The sequence below is a fragment of the Agelaius phoeniceus genome, chromosome 6, assembly GCF_051311805.1.
Source record: "Agelaius phoeniceus isolate bAgePho1 chromosome 6, bAgePho1.hap1, whole genome shotgun sequence".
Taxonomy (NCBI): domain Eukaryota; kingdom Metazoa; phylum Chordata; class Aves; order Passeriformes; family Icteridae; genus Agelaius; species Agelaius phoeniceus.
This window is the reverse complement of record NC_135270.1, coordinates 50,930,278-50,948,374: the sequence shown is the minus strand read 5'-3', so window position 1 is coordinate 50,948,374 and position 18,097 is coordinate 50,930,278. Positions and strand designations below refer to the sequence as shown.

Sequence of the window (18,097 nt, the reverse complement as noted above, 5' to 3'; positions counted from 1 at the left end):
TTGTACTGTTTGTTTGGGTTTTTTTTCCTTTTTCTCTCTTTCCCCACTCACTTCTGTTCATATACCTCCTTCTGTTTCACCATGCACCCATCTTCCACCAGTCCCTACCTCTCCTTGCAGTGGGGGCAGCTTTTATTTGCTTGTAGAAGAAGTCTATGGAAGGAAATTTTCTACTCAGTTTTGAGTTAGCCCCTCTTTGGAGCTCAATCATAATGTCAGGCACAATTTCACCATCTTCTTCATCTCTTATGTTGCTGAATTTATTCTTCCTGTCTCCTTCAGTAGCATATTCCTGTGCAGTCAGAAAATCATCACTGATACACATATTTCACATTTGCCTTCATTCCTTTCCCATCTCTCTTCTGCTGCACAGAGGCACCTCAGACACTCCCCTGAACCCCATGCCCCCAATATGTTTCTTTTCCATTTTCCTCTTCCACCTTCAATGCCTCTTTCTCACTCATCACATAAATATATGTTCTGGGGTATTTCAAAACCCAGCATTATGTACTTGGAACACTAGTGATTTGAGGCGAAATGGAGAATAAATATAGCCATAATATGCTTTAAAATAGGTGAATTAGTTGAGCAGGAGACTTTTAATGCCACATGGGTGGTCAGTAAAAAAGTAACAATTACCATGAGATGGAATTTGATATACCACAGTTATTTCCTACTCTAGAGATAGAGCAGTACCATGGTAACCTAGACTCCACTGTGTGGCAAGTGTTGTTAATTGTATAGATTTTTAATGGGGATAATTATACTTCTCTTGTCTGAAATCAATTTTTACTGGCAGTGACCAATGCCCAGAAGGATATTCTCAAAGGGATGTTGCATGACCTACAGTTTGTACACTTCATATTTTTTGTTTATAGTGAGAAAATTTCACTCCATCAGCAGAAGAGGTGTATATTTTTACCTTCAGATAAATCTTGATAAGAAATTAAAATATTAAAAGTTCAGATGGATAGATAATCATTTTCACCATAGGAATGCTACCTAGTGTTTGGCCAAGCCCAGAGAAAGGAAACCATCCTGTTTGTATTTGATAATTAATTAGATAACTGAATTTTCAAGTATTGTTATTACAGCTTCTTTCTTTAGTGTGGAATTTAGTTTTTTTTCCTGAAATATCCACATCTATAATAAGGGTGGATGGAAATTTTCTTTGGCAAAATCTACTAGCAGTGGATATTGCTTTGCCAAAATTTAACATTCAGGTCAGAAGTTCCCTGCTGTATGGCTCTGTTTTAGGTGAATATTCAAGTCTGAGAAAAAGATTAAGGAAAATATGTTGTTAACCAGTGTTTAAAAATAAATATACCTTAGTTGTTTCCTTAACAGCTCTTCAGTATGAAAATGGGTCTCAAAAGCTGGTCAAACCTTAGACTTCTGGGAAAAAAAACCAAAAAACAAAAACCAACTTCAATCAGGTTGCACAGTTACACCACATTCCTGAGATATGCAGCCCTGTCACTTGAGCAGGACTTTGCTCCTGCTTGCTGGAGCTGGCTGGATCTCTGGATATTAGCAGAGACCGCCTCTCTCCCCTGGTTCTGATGGAGCCCAAAGGATACACAGCAGGAGGAAAAAGGTTCATACAGGAAGTCACTGAAAGATGGAAAAGAAAGGGTGTAAGGAACCTGGGCATGGAGAGCTCTAAGAGAGGGGTGGTGGGCAGAGCTTGTGCTTAACAACAAAAAAAAGACCAGCCACTTTGGACTGGGAGATAATGAGCACACACTTATTGGAGCATGTTTACATGCTCCATCTCTGAAAATTATGGTAAAAAACAGAAAAAAATTGTGTTCCAGAAAATTATGTATGAAAATGGCCACAACATTTAGAAACATGGCAATATTTGGATTCTGATTAAGGAGTAACATGTGGGTATGGACACTGTGCCCAGCTTTGAGGAGAATAAATGAGCAGAAGTTGGTTATAAGATTATGCAAGAGTAAGAAATGTGAAGAAAGGTGCGCATGAGTGCTACCTGAAGGGAGGTAAGAAAAGGAGAAAAATGTTACATGTTGGAAGGAAGAGGAAATCTCTTCCATCCACCTCTATTAAGCCTAAACATAAAATAACTAGTCCTGAGTTCTGATTTCACTGCACTCTTTAACAAAGTAACTGTAACTTCCATTCAAATAATTTTCCATCCTATGTCTAGTAACAGGTTATGCAGAGGGTAACTGCCTTCCACCACTTCTGTGTGAAGATGAGAACAAACAATGATATTTTTGCTTGTTCAATTCCTATATCTCCAAAACACAATGGAAATGCAGCTATGAAGTTTAAAGTAAACAGTGACACTCTGAATTTCAGCACTCAAAAACTTCAAATTACCTGGATTAAAGCTGCTATGGCTGTTGCTGTTGATGACAATCCATCCCTGTTCCTGAGAGTGGAGTTCCAGTTTGTCTAACCAGTGTAAATGAAACATAAATTTTTTTGATAAAATCCCAAACAGGCAGAATTAATGGGGAGGTTTTCAGATTTTCTATTGATTAGATAGAGAATTTATTCACTAATTTTAATAGCCCTGTTTCAATAACTACCAAAAATTTAGGAGCAAAACAAGTACTAGCACTACATCCAAAGGACAGGGCTTCACTTCTTATCCCTTTGAAATAAAAAAGCAATAATGCATCCTGAAGTGTTCACAGTTGTACGCTTCCATTCCCTCATATTGTTCATCTCCCAGCCCAAAAGAAAGAATGAAGGACTCAGATCTCTCAGCAAGTAAGCAAAGTTACCCATCCACTGCCCTGTGCACAAGAAATTTTGCACAATTTAAATGTTTTGGATAATCATATTTTTGTCTCGTAAACTGCATAGTAGAGTTTTAGGAAGTAGAGAGTAGAGCAGAAAAAATTGGTGTGTAGTGGAGTAGAAAAATTTGATGATTTTTCACATCTTTGTTCTAGTTGCCCAGATGAAGAAAGGGTATTATCTCACTTTTGCTAGAAAACCATTGGAATATTGGTAAGGATTAGTTAATTTATGTTGTAGTAACAGTCTGCAACAACAGTGAGGTTCTTGAGGATAGCCTTGCAGCTAGGAGGTGAAATTCACATTGAAGGTGCATTTTTCTCATCTGTTAGTTTTTATGCTCCATTATATATTTTCTATTATAATTTGGAGTGGAGGATCACAGAATGGAAAGCTGATGCATTTTAACAGGAAATGTTTGCTTTCAAAGAAGTATACCTCTATTTACAGAAAGCCTGGGTAGAGTTTCAAAAGTATTTTTGTCCCTATAGCATCACATTATCTTTTATATTTCTTAATTGAATCCTCATCCTGGAGGCAATAGGTGCTGAACAAACTAGACCTCCCAGGTACAACTGCAGTGTATTAAGTCTGGGCTTGAAAAATAGGAGATAGTTATTTGGTGCTCAAAGATATTTACTTTAAATCTGGGGGGGGGGGGGGGGGGGGGTTGTTGCTTTGGGTTTTTGCTTTTTTTTTTTTTTTTTGTGGGGGCAAGGAGAAGGAGAAGTTTGCTATTATTTCCTTCCCACAGCCACTTCATGAGAAGAGAGAAGCACAGGATGAAATGAATGGAAAGCAGAGAGTTGACAATATTTTTCACAGAATCTACTATAGCTGGTTAAATGCTATTAGAAAAAACTGCCTTTGATGGATTTTGGAAATGATCAGCCATTGTTCATTTACTGGAATTTGCAAATGGATTCCTCTCACCCATACTGTCTTCTAGTTATGTTTGCTTTCTAGAGACATTTGTGGGACTCAATTACTATTGTGGCTATTCACTGAGAATTTCAGAACAGCATACATAAGTATTGATGGAAACTGGGTATTAGATTCACACACATGAATATGTGCACGCTCAACACATTGGAAAAATAAATCAACACCATGTGACTCATCAAAGCAGTCATATCTAACAAAGCTCAAGAAGTGATTGGGGAATGTTCACAGAGAAGTGTTCCTGAGAAATTAGAAGTACTTAGAGAGGAAAAAGGATCTCTTTGAATTCTTTTGCATAATAAACTCAAGGAAACCTCAGTCTGCCCATGGAGATCCCATAGGCAGAAAAAGGGCTAAACTTACTGACTAAACTATTAATTGTGAATTATTCCCTCTGCTCTAATGTCTGCACGGCATGGAAGCGTGGTGCCAGCCCTGCTACACACTGTAATTTTACTCTTCTAGGAATAAAGTGGGAATATACTGCTGGGCATGTTAAAGCACTCTGCAGAGGACATTATATATATTTTCTACATGTGACCTGCCTTTGATTTTTGTGTTGAAAATGGAGCTATCTACCTTCAGAGAGAAAATATTAGCCCACAGACAGTGACATAGGATGATATTTTTTACTTTATTTCTGTAAAGTGATATTTGGTGCAAAAACTATATAAGACTGAAACGTAGAGTTTGAGAAGTCAGAGGTCAGCATGGAAAAATTTGGCCAGATAGTTTTTACATTTTTGGGCTGACCATGAGTTAACAGTTACTGATTCCTTTAGCAAATTCCTGCCTAATTGTTATTTTTCCTTGATTAAATTGTCCTTTATAAGGACATCTGTTCAGTTCCTTGCCAAGGTGTAAGATACAATCATATCTTAGAATTTGTAAAGTACTTTGGACAACACAATAATAAATATATTCTGGTGATGAATGCTAAAAAATGGACATTGTCCTCCCCCCTCCCACCTTAGCACATCTCACTGTCAGGATATTTTTCTTAACACTGTGACACTCTCTTCTGCTGAAGTATTTCCTATAATTCATCCCTATTTCCAGCCCAGATCCCTCCAGTTTCTGCACCTCCTTGGGACAACTGCATTGCTCCCTAATGCCAAGTGAGAACCACCCCTGCTCCGAGGACCAAGGTTTTGATGGGTGGTTGAGTACCAGGGAAAGTATTTGTTGTCACTAAGGGGTCAAAGAAAATTACCCCCTGAGTTACAATCTGAGCTACCCCACCCTGAATTCAGGACAGCTTAAATGCTAATTCAAAGACATGCATTACACAAGGATAGTCACAGGAATTACTCTCCCAGGGAGGACAACTTGACCTTTCCAGATCTTTTCAGCATCCAGAAGTATATAAGACTGCTCTTCTGAGCTGTCTTGCACATGGGGCAAATTGCTGTCTGGAGAGGTAAAAAAAATCAGTTTTCATAGCCTGGGGAAAAAGTTTTCATAGCCTGGGGATGACAACTCAAATCTAGACAGCCAGATCTAAGGGGGTCTTTTAATATAACAGAGATATATTTTGTAAAGGTTGGAAAAACAGAGACTTGATTTGTAGAAATTAGATCTGGAAGAGAAACTGTGAAGAGCAGGTATGGTGCTAATAGTCTCCAGCATTGTGCTACAGAGAAATAATTCTGTACAAATGTGGAGAAACAATGGCTCAAAGAGGTCGCATTTTTGCTGTCCTGGGCTTATGACCAGACATCTGGACACTGATATGAGTGGATAGTCTGAGATGAAAGGACTGGACAGAAGGCAGCAACCAAAGATAAAGAGATAAATGCTAGGGAGCCATCAGCTCTGTGACAGTTGCTGAGACTGAATTAAATCATAGAGGAGTAAAACCCAGCAGGAGATGGGGAAGCATTGACAGAAAGTGGGAAGGCAGAGAGAATACTGAAGAAATTATTGGAACACTGGAAAACAAAACAACCAAGCATCAAGTTGTGGAAACCCATGATGGGGAAAGGGAGAGTTGTGGGAGATGGGATGATTTGCTCTCATCTTCTAACGGCTCCACATTCCCATGAATGCTTATAGCTTTGCATAAATTCACACACAAAACATAAGGAGCAGATTAAGCTGAACTGGAAGGGAACCACAATGTGGGGACATAATAATTAAAGGCAGTTGCTGGGCAGCTGAAGTGTATGGGAGATTGATTATAAATAGACAGAGATAGGTTTGCTGAAGTGGTTAACGTGACAGTGATCCTGAGGGAATGGACAGCAGCTGCAGGCAAGTTCAGCACAAGGAAGGTACTAGTCCTCCTGCCCCACTCATCACGGGCACTAGCCCCAGCCCACTTGTGAATCTCAAAACAGGAAGGAGGGAGGGAAAAAGCCATAAACTGTGTACCTCTGAAGACAAAATAATCTGTGGCTGTGTACATTGTTTGTGATATTGAGAATGACATCCTGACTCACACTCCTTAGCAGCTTTACCAGTATAACAATCAGGGCTTTGGCCATTATAGGGTAAAGCTAGCATCACCCTGGGTAGCATCAGAAGAGACTGCTACCAGGAGGACCACCACTATTATTACTAGCTGCAATAAAAAAAGCACTTCTTAAAATGTTTTTTCTACCTAATTGTCAAAACTGAATAATATTATCAGCTTTTTTATCCTTTGAGTATTTTTCTAATAAGAAAGCGCAGAGATGCACTGCAAATAAAAGCAGAAGATTCGAGGATGCAAAGCAATCATGCAAAATGACTTTCATATCAGTTTGATAAGCAGCTGAAATTTAATAACTACATCTCTCCTATGGTGCTGGATGAAAGTTTAATACTTTATGCTTTTGCTTCTTTCTTCCGCACGATGCTTATTCAGAATCATAACTTTTCCTTTTATAGTCACAGCAATGCTTAGGTGCGGCGGATTAATCGAAGCCTTACGAGACTCCAGTACAGTCCAGACTATAGTGACTTATAATCAAACCCTAGGAGAAGACTGTCAGGGGTCATAAGGGAAATGAGCAGAGATCTAAATGTAAAAGTAATATTTACTGAGGATAATGCACACAGATCTTACTGTCCCAGTAGGCAAGATGGAAGGCCAGTCTCTTACAACCCAGTTCCAAAACATGCTGGATGCAGGAGAGGCAAAAGAAAAAGGAAGGTAAAAATGCCTCTCAGAATTTGGCCCACAGATTTTGGCTTAAAATGTGATTCAAAACTCCAGGAATGACGCAAGGCAAATTAAGATATTAAATAGGTAAAAATTCAGCTACCAACAAATAATTACAACACTGGAGGAAAAAAAAAACAAAACAACAATACAAAACAATAAAAAACCCCAAACAAAACAAAACACTAAACCCCCCTATAAAACAGCACCCTCCCTTCTCATTTGCCAACCCGTGCTGGTAGCATTCAGTGCAGAGGCTTTTCTACCAGTCGGTGACACTGCCCCCAGCCCGGTGTCAACTGCCCTACCTTGGAAACAAGCATGGGGCTAAACCAGCTGCACCGGGGACCTCTGAGCCCTGCCCGACAGCTTTTCCCGATGCAAACTTGTGATGGGAAGGGTCACACGGACACAGGGTCATGGCCAGGCGGGCGTGGGTCAGGAGGAGTCAGGGAGCCAGGTGAGGGGACGTGGGCAGGGGAAGGTGAGCAGGCAGGGGGGCTGGCAGGGGCAGAGGACAGGGCAGACAACAGGAGGAGGGGGCAGAGTGAGAGCAGAGAGCAAGCAGGGTCCTGTCAGATAGGGACAGGGGCTGGGGAAGGGGCAGACGGGCTGGGGCAGGAGCTGGGGCAGGAGCATGGACAAGGGCAGGAGCTGGGACAAGGGCATGGACAAGGGCAGAAGCAGGGACAGAAGCTGGGGCAGTAGCAGGGAGAAATGCCCCTTGTCCTGCAGGGACAAGGCCGGGGCAGGGACAGGGACAAGGGCAGGGGCAGGGACAAGGGCAGGGACAAGGGCAGAGACAGGGATAAGGACAGTGGCAAGGACAAGGGCAGGGGCAGAAGCTGGGGCAGTGGCAGGGACAAGGGCAGGGCAAGGCCAAGGGCAGGGGTAAGGACAAGGGCAGGGGCAGGGACAAAGGCAGGGGAAGGGTCAAGGGCAGGGGCAGGGGCAGGGGCAGGGACAGGGGCAGGGGCGAGGTGCCGCCTGCTCCGCTGCAGCAGCGCCCCCTTCTGCCGGCCGGCGAGGCCGCAGCCGCGCTCGGCGCTGCGGGCAGCTGCGCATCCTTCGCATCCCTCGCATCCCGCGGGCTGGGAGGGAGGCTCGAGACACAGGGGAAATGCAGAGCGTGGCTGGGAATTAGAAAAAAGGACTTAAAAAAAAAAAAAAGAAACCAAAAAAAAACCTAGAAGACAGTCGTTTTCAGGCAGATGCTAGGAAGTCTCCGGATTCACTGGTGGACGGGTGCATGGCTTCAGTTTCCAGCCTGTGTGTCTGTGTGTGTGTGTGTGTGTGCTGCAAAAACAGATAATAAAAAGAATACAAATGAAAGAACATCTGATGTAGTCATCAGATCTAACTACAGCACTTTAATATGAATTGCAGCTCCAGATGTTGTCTTAAGAAAATGAATCAATTAGACAAATGAGGAATTTCTTCCTAAATCATAACAGGAGGAAAAGTCCAGTAGCTGCAGACTATTGTATAAATGTCCTAATGGCTTTCATTCTTCTCATATACCTGTCAGCTTTCCTACAAGGCTCCTCATCGTTTAAGTTGTTGTTTACCTTCCTGAATACTGGTTTGATTTGAAAAAGTGTTCTAAATGTTCAACACCTTTTACCCTGAAAATAATAATACATCAGCCTTTAGGAGTTGAACCCAGCAGAAACTGGTGTCACTATTCATAAAATAATTGAGTTTACACAAAAAGTGATTTCTGTAATAGCCCCCTTTTTACAAGTATGTACATTTTATTTAAAATTACTGACTCAAAAAGCAAGGTAGGAAAAAATCACCTCCAACAACTTCCTGTAATTGCGAATTATTGTGAGGGAAACAGAAGGAAAAGATTTTGAAATTATGAGCCATTATGCTTGAGAGAGAGAGGGAGTAAGTGAGAGAGAGGGAGAGGGAGAGAGAGAGGCAGTGGGAAAAAAAGACATCTCGGCTTCATGAAACACAGCTGACAAGCTCGACTAAATTACCCCCGGACCATTACAAAAATCACTTAATTGCCAACCATTTTGTTAGGTCAATTGACTCTAATTGAAAAAATAACAAAAAGCTTATTATGCTGCAAATGCGGCCGTGGAAAATGAGTCTTCTGTTAGGAGGAAACAATAATTCTAAATTTCAGCTGCTGCTAACACTACAAAGTTCAGTGTTTGCTTCTGATAGAATCTACTGTGCAGGGGAAAGTGAATATGCTCCAATTGATTGATATTTCTTTTAATGCTGCCCCCTCTTCCTTCTTCGTACTCACAGCCCCTTCAGCCGACCCACCCACCCCGCTCAGTTTTATTTCCCTTCCTTGTTGCCTCGTGGCTCTTTTCCGTGGCAGGGTTGATGTCAGTTTTTGTTCCTAAGGCATTTGTGGTTTGGGGGTGCGTGAGGCTGCTCTGACTCTTCTTTTCAGCTTGTTCTCAATAACCTCAAAACCAGGTGAGGGGTTAGGAGAAGCACCTTGCTAAAACCTCCTGGCCCCCTTCGCTTTCCTCTTTTCCTCGCACACTGCAATTTTCTTTAAAGCCTGATAAGAGAGAATTGTTGACATATTTTCACCAAAAAAATACCTTAGAAAGAGTCTCCCCAGTGTAAATTAAAAAGCACAAACCCTGACTGGTAAATAGGATTGTAATTATTTGTAATGATCAAATTTTTAGGAGTGTGTGCATGAGTTTGTTCATTTCTAAAGAAGATAAACCGTCTGGAGCTCCACTATTGTCCCAAATACACATTTGAATACTGGAGGTTCATAATGGGATTGATTCTGCTCTGTGAAAAGTAATTATTTGTCCATAAAACCAGGAGGCTGCAGAAATGAACTCGGATGGCAACAGCCTTTTGTTCAGCTCCTTTTCAGTGAAGAGGTAGGGAATGGAAGAAACTTCTCAGTTGCCACAGTGCATGATTAAATATTTCCATAATCATGTCTATATGTTTGCTTCTTGCACTGTGTTAAGAAATTTTTTTTCTGATTTTATCGTTTCAGGGAAACTGCCTGACTGCATTGCACTTTTGCAAGGCCCAAAACTCTTGAGCCAACTACAGTGAACAAAAACCAATGTAATACAGCAGGATGTTCCTTCACAGCATTTTAGAAAAAGAAAAAAAAGCAAAAAACTTTCTGCATGTGTATGTGTATGTTTTTGCTTTGCCTTTTATAGCTACAGTAGATCTTCCAGTGCTTTTACAAAGCAGTGAGTTAAATACTGGTGGCGCGGTGCCTGTGTAGGCAAACGGCACAGCCATTAGTGCTCAGCATACGTTTTTATTGTTTCTTTATATAGAACCCAATATCACTTACACAGAGGGGGATACAGCAAATATATCAGACCATGAAGCACACATATGTGCTGTTTCTTTCTGAGCATCCGCAGCTGTATATAATCAACGGAACATTCCTTTGGAGTGCACCACAGGTCAGCAGGAACCTTGACACACAGCTGAATTTATGAGTGATCACATTGTTTTAAATATGCATCACTTAGATTTCTACAGGTGTTTAAAGATTTGCCTCAACATTCCCTTTTTTTCCTTTTTTTTGTTCCTTTTGTGAAAGGCGTGCACATGGAAAACAGAGATTGTATAATTAAGGCTTCCATTTGGATGCTAAAATTGATATAATTCACCATAACTGACAACAGAGAATATTATATCATCTCTAAGAAAAAAGCCCACTCAAAATGCTAAAAAAAAAAGATTAAAACTTGCCTGAATGAAATATTGCTTCTAATCAGGGACCAGAAAACCTCGAAATTCACCAAGCCTTGTTGAATGTGGGGGAAATTAGGAAAAAAAAAAAAAATCTATTTTTATACTTCAAAATACATGTCAGTAATTTTGTCTAAAAGTATAAATCAAAAATAAAAATAACACATCAGAGAAACCCTGTTTGTAACATGCAACTTAAAATAAAACAAGCATTATTAATTATCTGCTTCCTTTACAGTAGAAAAGATATAAAATTAAATAGATAAAATCTTAAGAGAAACCAATGTGCATGTATTGAGAAAAGACAATGAAGCTTCACAGACCGAATAGAACCAATTCCTTTCAAATAAGCGGGAAAGCCCTACAGAGAGAAATAAAAGTGAGGAATGGTGAATTCTGTAACACTTGCCAGACCAATGAGCTTCATCAATTAATCACAGCAAAATAATCACCACCTACATTAAAGAATAATACATGAAAAGGACAGGGCATAGCTTTAACTTATTCAGAAAGGGCTGACTCCCTAATCCCTCTGAGTCTTGACATGTTAACTGGGTAGCGACTAATTAGATGTCAAAAATTCATAAGCACTCTTTAATATTGCATATATCTGCGGCAGACATTTCAATATGAGAGTTGTATACACAGAAGTCACTATAGCATTAAAACACAGCAGGGTGGGAGAAATAAAAGGAAAACAATAAAAACAATGGCCCTTAAAAACCCAAGAGAATGCCTCCTTTGGAAGTGTGTACTTTCTTATTCAGAAAAGGTATCACCTTAATAAGAATTATAGGCAAAGAGGTTTCACTGTTCCATGCTGTGTGGACGAAAAGAGGGAGAAAAGACTGACTTATCAAAGGCACTGGCAGGTAAATAGTAATTTACTATGCATGCACAATGAACATTACACAGTGCCTTGACACAGGGCGATAATGAAAGACATGCTATTGTGGCATCCATCGAGGGAATTTTTTTTCTTCATTCTTCCTTCCCTTGTCTCTCTTGAGTAAAGAAGCAGTGATGTTTCCTGGCAGCTGCCTCCTGTTTCAAGCCATTTCACATAATATAGAAAGAAGCTGAAGTTTAGTGTATTAAGTAAGTGAGTTAGTTTGCTGGTTTGGCGATATATACATTGCTTGTGTGTGAACTTATATTTCACATGCAGGGCTCTGTATTTTTACAGAACAAGCCTTTTTCCTGTCTGAAGAATTATATGAACCTCTTATATACAACAAGGCAGCAAAATTAAAAACAATGCATCATATAATACACTGTTTTATGGCTTGCATCCTTTAATTGTAGCTCTCAGGAATAAGAAGGGAGCAATGTGCTCTTGTTTATAATGCAGAATTGCCATTCTCTTTTTTGACTAACAATGTGTACTGTACAGGGCTAGTAGTCTGTGGAGATTCCTGTATTTTCTCCTTTACCAACCAGCAAAGTTAAATTTCACTTCTTCGATGCTTCTAACTAGCTTACAGGCAGCAAGCCTTTGAATTTAGCCTGCATGCAGTATGGGAGACTGTGACTGTAATCCTCCCATAGCTGCTGCTGTTTAAATGTGACATGGCTGCAACTGGAGCATTTTAATTATTTTAAAAGTGTAAAATCGTGTAATATGATGATATAAGATAAGCAGCCTCATGCAGAGAAAAAATTATAACATTTGTATATCTCATGGGACTAGCATCCAAAGAGACAATGTGGCTCTCCTTGTATGTTGCAGTGTGTGTAATAATGATATTTGCACATATCAGCTGATTAGTACTTTCATAAGCTGACATCTCACACTGTGATGGCAACTTCTTGACTGATGTAGTACAAGAATAAGAATAAGATGCACTTTAATGACTGCTGACCATGTTAGACTGAATGGTCACTTGTTCAGTTATGCCTGGCCTTTCCTTTGGAAGTTGCTACATTAATTTTGTTTCCAAAAGACCTTCTATGATCAACGCTGAAACTGTAATTAACTGCTTGCATTTGTCATTATTGCACTATTCACACCTTTTTGTTGCAATTGTAAATGTGTTACCTAGCACTTATGTTTGTCCATGTCTTGAGTGTCCAAGGGTGCTTTGTGAGCACACATTTTGATTCTAGTTTTAGACTAGAATCAAAATATTAAAGGGCAACAATTAATTAGTGATTTCAATCAGAGGGTGATGTTCTGCAGTGCTGGTAGTGAATTTTGACTCTTTTTCATGCCTTCTGTCATGTTCATGCCAGTTATATAATAATGCTAATGTTAATGTGATGCTACTCCATTTTCTGTCCCTCTTGGCCAGCAAGGTGGCCCCAAAGCACTCCATGAGTCCTCTGCTTGCCTCTGCTAGAGCCCAAGAACAGACTGGCTCACTTGGATGAGATCCAGCTGATTGTGTCAATTTTTCCAAAAGAGTCCAAAGATGCTGGGATTGTTCCCCTGTAGCAATATTGGTTAGTTCTGTGTTACCCAGGGTTGGTTTGGATGCTCAGGAGCAGGAGGGGCTTCCATACTCCAAGCAGCCTGCTAGTGCAAAGCTCTTACCTACAAGTAAGCTTGTACATACCATGGGTGCTTTCTCAAGGTTTCCTTATTAATTGGGGCTTCCTGATTTTTAATTTGATCAAAACCAGCATCCTAACCACATCATAAACATTTCATAAATTATTCTTAATACTCAGTATTTATGTAATGAAAACTGTGGGTTTGAGAGCATATTGGTTGGGTGTGGGAAGGAAAGGAGAAGCAAGAAAAGGAAGGTCCTTCCTTTCAAAGACAAGCCTACTCTGATGAGTGCTGTTGAATATCTGTATCTTATTGTTATTGGTGAAATTCACATGGCTTTCAGTGAAAGAAATTACATGAATTCAGTGCACCTAAGCAAACAGATTAACTAATGCCCCCTTTAAATGCTGAAAATAAACTGGTGTAAGCATCCTTCATTCATCACCACTCAGATATCTCTAAGGGTCACTGATACAAAAGAAATTCTCACTTGGAAAAATTTAGGTTTTTCCAGGAGGTTGTTTTATTTTTGTGATAATCCTGGTTTTCTAGTAAGACTGCTTTACTGGATGAGTCTAAATCCAAAACAAATGTATAAAAAGAGAGCTGGTTCTATCTAGTGCCTGACTTCCAAGCAAAATTCTGCAAGTCCAGTATAATGCATAAGTCTGATGATAGTGTGATTTAAAATGAGCTTTCAGAGCCATGGTAGGGGAGAAAACAATATCCACATAACTGATCAATAGCTGAGCATCCCTTTAGTCATCCCACACTGCTGTGCACAGGCAACTTGTGAGCTGACAAATTTGGAACTCTGTCTACAGAATGGTCTAAGTCTGAAAAATTGGGTCATGACAAGTAAAGGTCTTATCCAGCAACTGAATGCAGAGGGTAGTGTGATTGTGGTTTATTTTAAGGGATACAAAAGATATAAATGGGGAAAAAAGTATGAATAGATGCAGCTTGGTTCTCCTTAGACCACACAAGGCCAGTAATTTTTGTGGATAGTTACTAAAGGAGGTGGATGTGTTCCCAAAGGGGAAGGAATATGCAAGACAAAAGTGTAAGCTCAGTCAAGGCTGGAAGAGTATCTGCTGACATTTTAGCCTTTTTTATGGTTTTACACTGGTTACAAACATCCAGAAAGATGGAAGGAGTAAAACAGAAACCAAAAGAGGATAGAGCCCCTTTCACTACATGTTCCTTGAACCAGTGAAATCAGCTAGTGGGAATGACCACTGCAAAAAGTTGTGCCTGTGAATTTCTAAAGAAACAGAAACATCAGTCTAGGCCAGTTTTTGCTCTTTCTCTTGTTCTGTACAAACACTGTCCTGGGCCAAGATAAAACTGACTGATGCCACAACACTTCAGAAGCCCAAATTGTTGAGGAAGCTGAGAGGAACAAATGGGAATCAGCAGAACGCATCACCAAAAGGACAAATAACAGATGGACAAACATAATTCCAAAGCAAATGCCAAATACTGGAAGGAACAACAGAGTTGGGTAACATACTGGAAGAGAGGCAAAATAGTTAGATTCAGAGGACAAGCACAAATGCCAAAAGGCCTTTAACAGAAAAGAGAAGGTGAAACTAGACAGGCAAAAGAGAAGCTGCCTTAAAAATTCAGAGTATTTGTAGCACAAAATATTTCTATCTGTTGGGCTCTTGGTGTCTCATCTTAAATATTTCCATAGCATTCTGTGTTTTCTACTCTGCACACTGGAACTGAATGTGGACATGCTGACAAGAAAGTAAGAAACTGGGATGGCCAAACCCAATTTCAGTCAATAGCTCTTCTGAATTCCCATGGTGGCTGCAGCAATGTGTTCACTGTGTAGATCAGCTGTGATCCAATGGATGTTACCCCAGGAGCAGCCCACAGACTGAATGGGCACAGGTTAAGTCAAGTCTGCCTTTGAGATTCATTCTGTTATTAAAATTCTGTTCATATAAATTTGTTAAAGTTGTTAATTGTAAGGTGTTCTCACTCAAAAAAATGAGTTCAGGACCGTGTTCAGCTGTGCTCTGAATTACTCATACAGCTCTAAGAGTTAATCACAGAACAAATGTTCTTGTAATGAATTATTGGTGTACCTTGCTGTCACAAGCCAAAGAGTTGTTTGTGCAGAAGCATTATAAAATAGGCTGTAGGGCTATTGAAACAATATTAACCAAGGTAGAGGGTTAGAGAGTTTAGTCCCTTTTCTACCCACTGTTGAGGTCAATTCTATTATTTATGTGGCGGAAAGCACAACAAATAGATACTGTTATAGCTCTTTAACCAAAGCTTATGGTGTTAAATTTCTGATTACACTTGGTAGAGAGTGTGAAAACCCCAAAATCTCCTGTTTTTCCTCTTCTTGTTGCCAATGGTTTCTGAATGTCATTAAGGACAAGAAGTACATATGACAATAACTACATGAAGATTTTATTTTTCTTAAAAATGTGGTAGATTTCTTGCTGACCCTGTCAACAACTATGAGTACTAATTTGCTAGCTCAATGACTCATCATCAGTTCAGTTTACATGTAGCTAACAAAGGTCAGCCCTGAGGAAAAAAAATATTTGATTTCAATACCTAATTCAAGGAGGTGTGATATTTCTATGGGGTTTTAGCCTGCTTAATGCAAAACCCTCTAATTGCAGAACCTGAATAGTTCTAGGTTCACTGGTTCACTTTAAATTAGATTTGGGAATCATTAAGTCAGCTTCCTGAAAGCATCTGACCTGTGTTGGCTGTGTACAGTACAAACGTAATGTCGGACAAGGGGTTCTGCAGTTAGAGGTCACATATTTTCATTGGGTTCTGCTGGCTGGGGTCAGGAGGTTCTCTTTCTGAGTAATTCAGCACAGTTTCAGGCCTCAGCTGTGCTGCTGGGGGTCACTGTTCTTGGTCAGGTTGCCATGGGGAAGAGATAAGGGAAAAGTGGACTTTTGTGCTTCCTTCCATTTGACTGCACAGCTTGCTGCTTAGCACAGGGCACTTTGACAGGAAGTGGCTGTGAGGAAGCCCACACTTGTTCCAGTTCATCTATCACAACAAGAGTTATTCTGGAGTGAAAGGATACAACCTAAGGGATGCAGAAATTTCAAAAGATCAAAATCAGAGCATGTGCATGCTCCCAGAGAAACAACTCCCATGTAAAACACTGTAAAGCATGAAAAATGTGGTATTGGGCTGTTTAGGGATAGTGTTCTGTTCTCTTTAGATTGTGATTTTTATTCTCCCTCAGCATTCAGTATATTAGATTTAAATGGTTACTGTAGAAGCAGTTAGTATGCAAATGCCAGGACTAGCAGGGATGGTTTTGGTGCTGGTGCCTCCCTTATTTGACACCTGCACAAGGGCTTACAGCCCTGGAGAGGAGTCAAAGCCCCCAGTCAGACCAGGCTGCTGCTGCTGAGCTCATTCTACCAGCAGGAAGCTCCAAGGACAGTGTAGGCAGTGAGAAACAATAACCTATGTACATACATATTCTAATAGAAAAGAATCATTTATTTAAAAAAAAGAAATATAGAGATGATGAAGAATAGATAAAAAAAAATAGGTGCTCTGGCACAGGTGAATATAATTCCCACTACCTTGTGAAAGCTGAGTCCTTGAATTGTCAACAAATTGGATAAATTACTCCAGTAATAATGCTGTAGCCTGTTATACATCTACTGGTCCAGAAACAGATATTCTTCACTGGATCCCACTCCTTTGGCATCATATTCTACACTTCGAGAGGTGAAGACTGAAAACAGTGAATGACATATTCAATATTTTATGTCTAAAAGAAGAAGAATAAACTCTCAGCTGTGACTAAAACACCTTACATAGGATAAGCAGGAAGAATTTTCAAAGGTGGAGAAGGATTAACCACCAGTAACTACTGAGCTTAATGGATTCAGCTGTACCTAAATGTTTTCATGCCATTATTGTGCCAAATATTTATTTTTGCTTGTCAGGAGGCAGTATATGCTGGAGAAAAGTTGAAACTTGTTCATCTTGATTTAAGGATCCCTCTTGTCCTTCTCTTGCATCATATGAATATTTTATTTTGGCATTCTTCAGGTGAATCTGGAAATCACAATTTAGCCAAGTGCAGGATCTAGGTTTCTACCTTGGAAAGTGTAAAGTAGAGACTTTTCAGGTAACTGAAAGGCAAAAATAGGTTGTGACTCTGTATTATTACAGATGTTATTACAGTTACCACGATTGCCATTACAAATGTGCCACACTCCACTTCACCCACACCTGTTTTCTTTGATCACAGAATTGAGATTCTGCTGTCACTGAGAAGTTTGAACTGGAAAATGAGCAAACTGCAATGCTTCTGAATCCTGTGATCTGCCTGCAGCCCCCTCAACATACACCCAGCCAGGAAAGGACCCAACAGGGGGCAGCTCAGAGCATCCTTCCTCCAGGGGGGCTGTTGGAAAATCAAACTGTGCCAAGGCTGGCAGCTCAGAGCACAGCATTGAGGAAAGAGGGTTAAGGATTGTCCCCATTCAGTGAAAGTGTGTGCAGGGCCTGAAATTTTGGTTCTAATAACAACATAGAAAATTTGGCTCTCATTTCTAGTACTAAAAGTGCTGTCTCCTGAGGAAAATATCCCAGTCCACGTTTCAGACCTTAAAATTCACCATTCTGGTCCTTTTCTGCACATAGTTTTGATGCTGTTGGAAGATACTGAAGACTTGGAGATTATAGAGGTAATTTCAGGTTTATTTTAAAATATGCAAATTTATATTTTCATTGTATTTTGGTGATTTTAACTGAGATGGACAAAATTTCTACACAAATAATGTCAAATTATGCTTGCTTCATGTTCTGAGATGAGAACCACTGGCCTCACTGCAAGCATGTTTGGGAAATCCTGGATCAAAACACAGGAATGGTTCAGCCTGTGACCTGTAATGGGTCCAGTGCCACCAAAGCCACCAAAGTCTTTTTATATTTGGTTTCCTGAGGCTTAGGAAGCCTACAGGAGAATGCCATTGATGTCTCTTGTTCTCCCCATCTCTTGTTTCTTTGAA

General features: G+C 40.1%; 2 long non-coding RNA genes across 2 annotated transcripts in view; one reads left to right on the top strand and one right to left on the bottom strand.

Annotated features, from left to right (window-relative positions):
* LOC143694246 (uncharacterized) overlaps nucleotides 1-7,787 on the bottom strand; it is a 54,004-nt gene extending 46,217 nt beyond the window's left edge. Inside the window, exon 1 of the long non-coding RNA XR_013182590.1 lies at nucleotides 7,171-7,787. This is a non-coding gene — a long non-coding RNA (uncharacterized LOC143694246). The remainder of the gene's footprint in view (nucleotides 1-7,170) is intronic.
* The window catches only part of LOC143694262 (uncharacterized), a 153,691-nt gene that overhangs the window by 90,004 nt on the left and 45,590 nt on the right, over nucleotides 1-18,097 (top strand). The window lies entirely within an intron of this gene.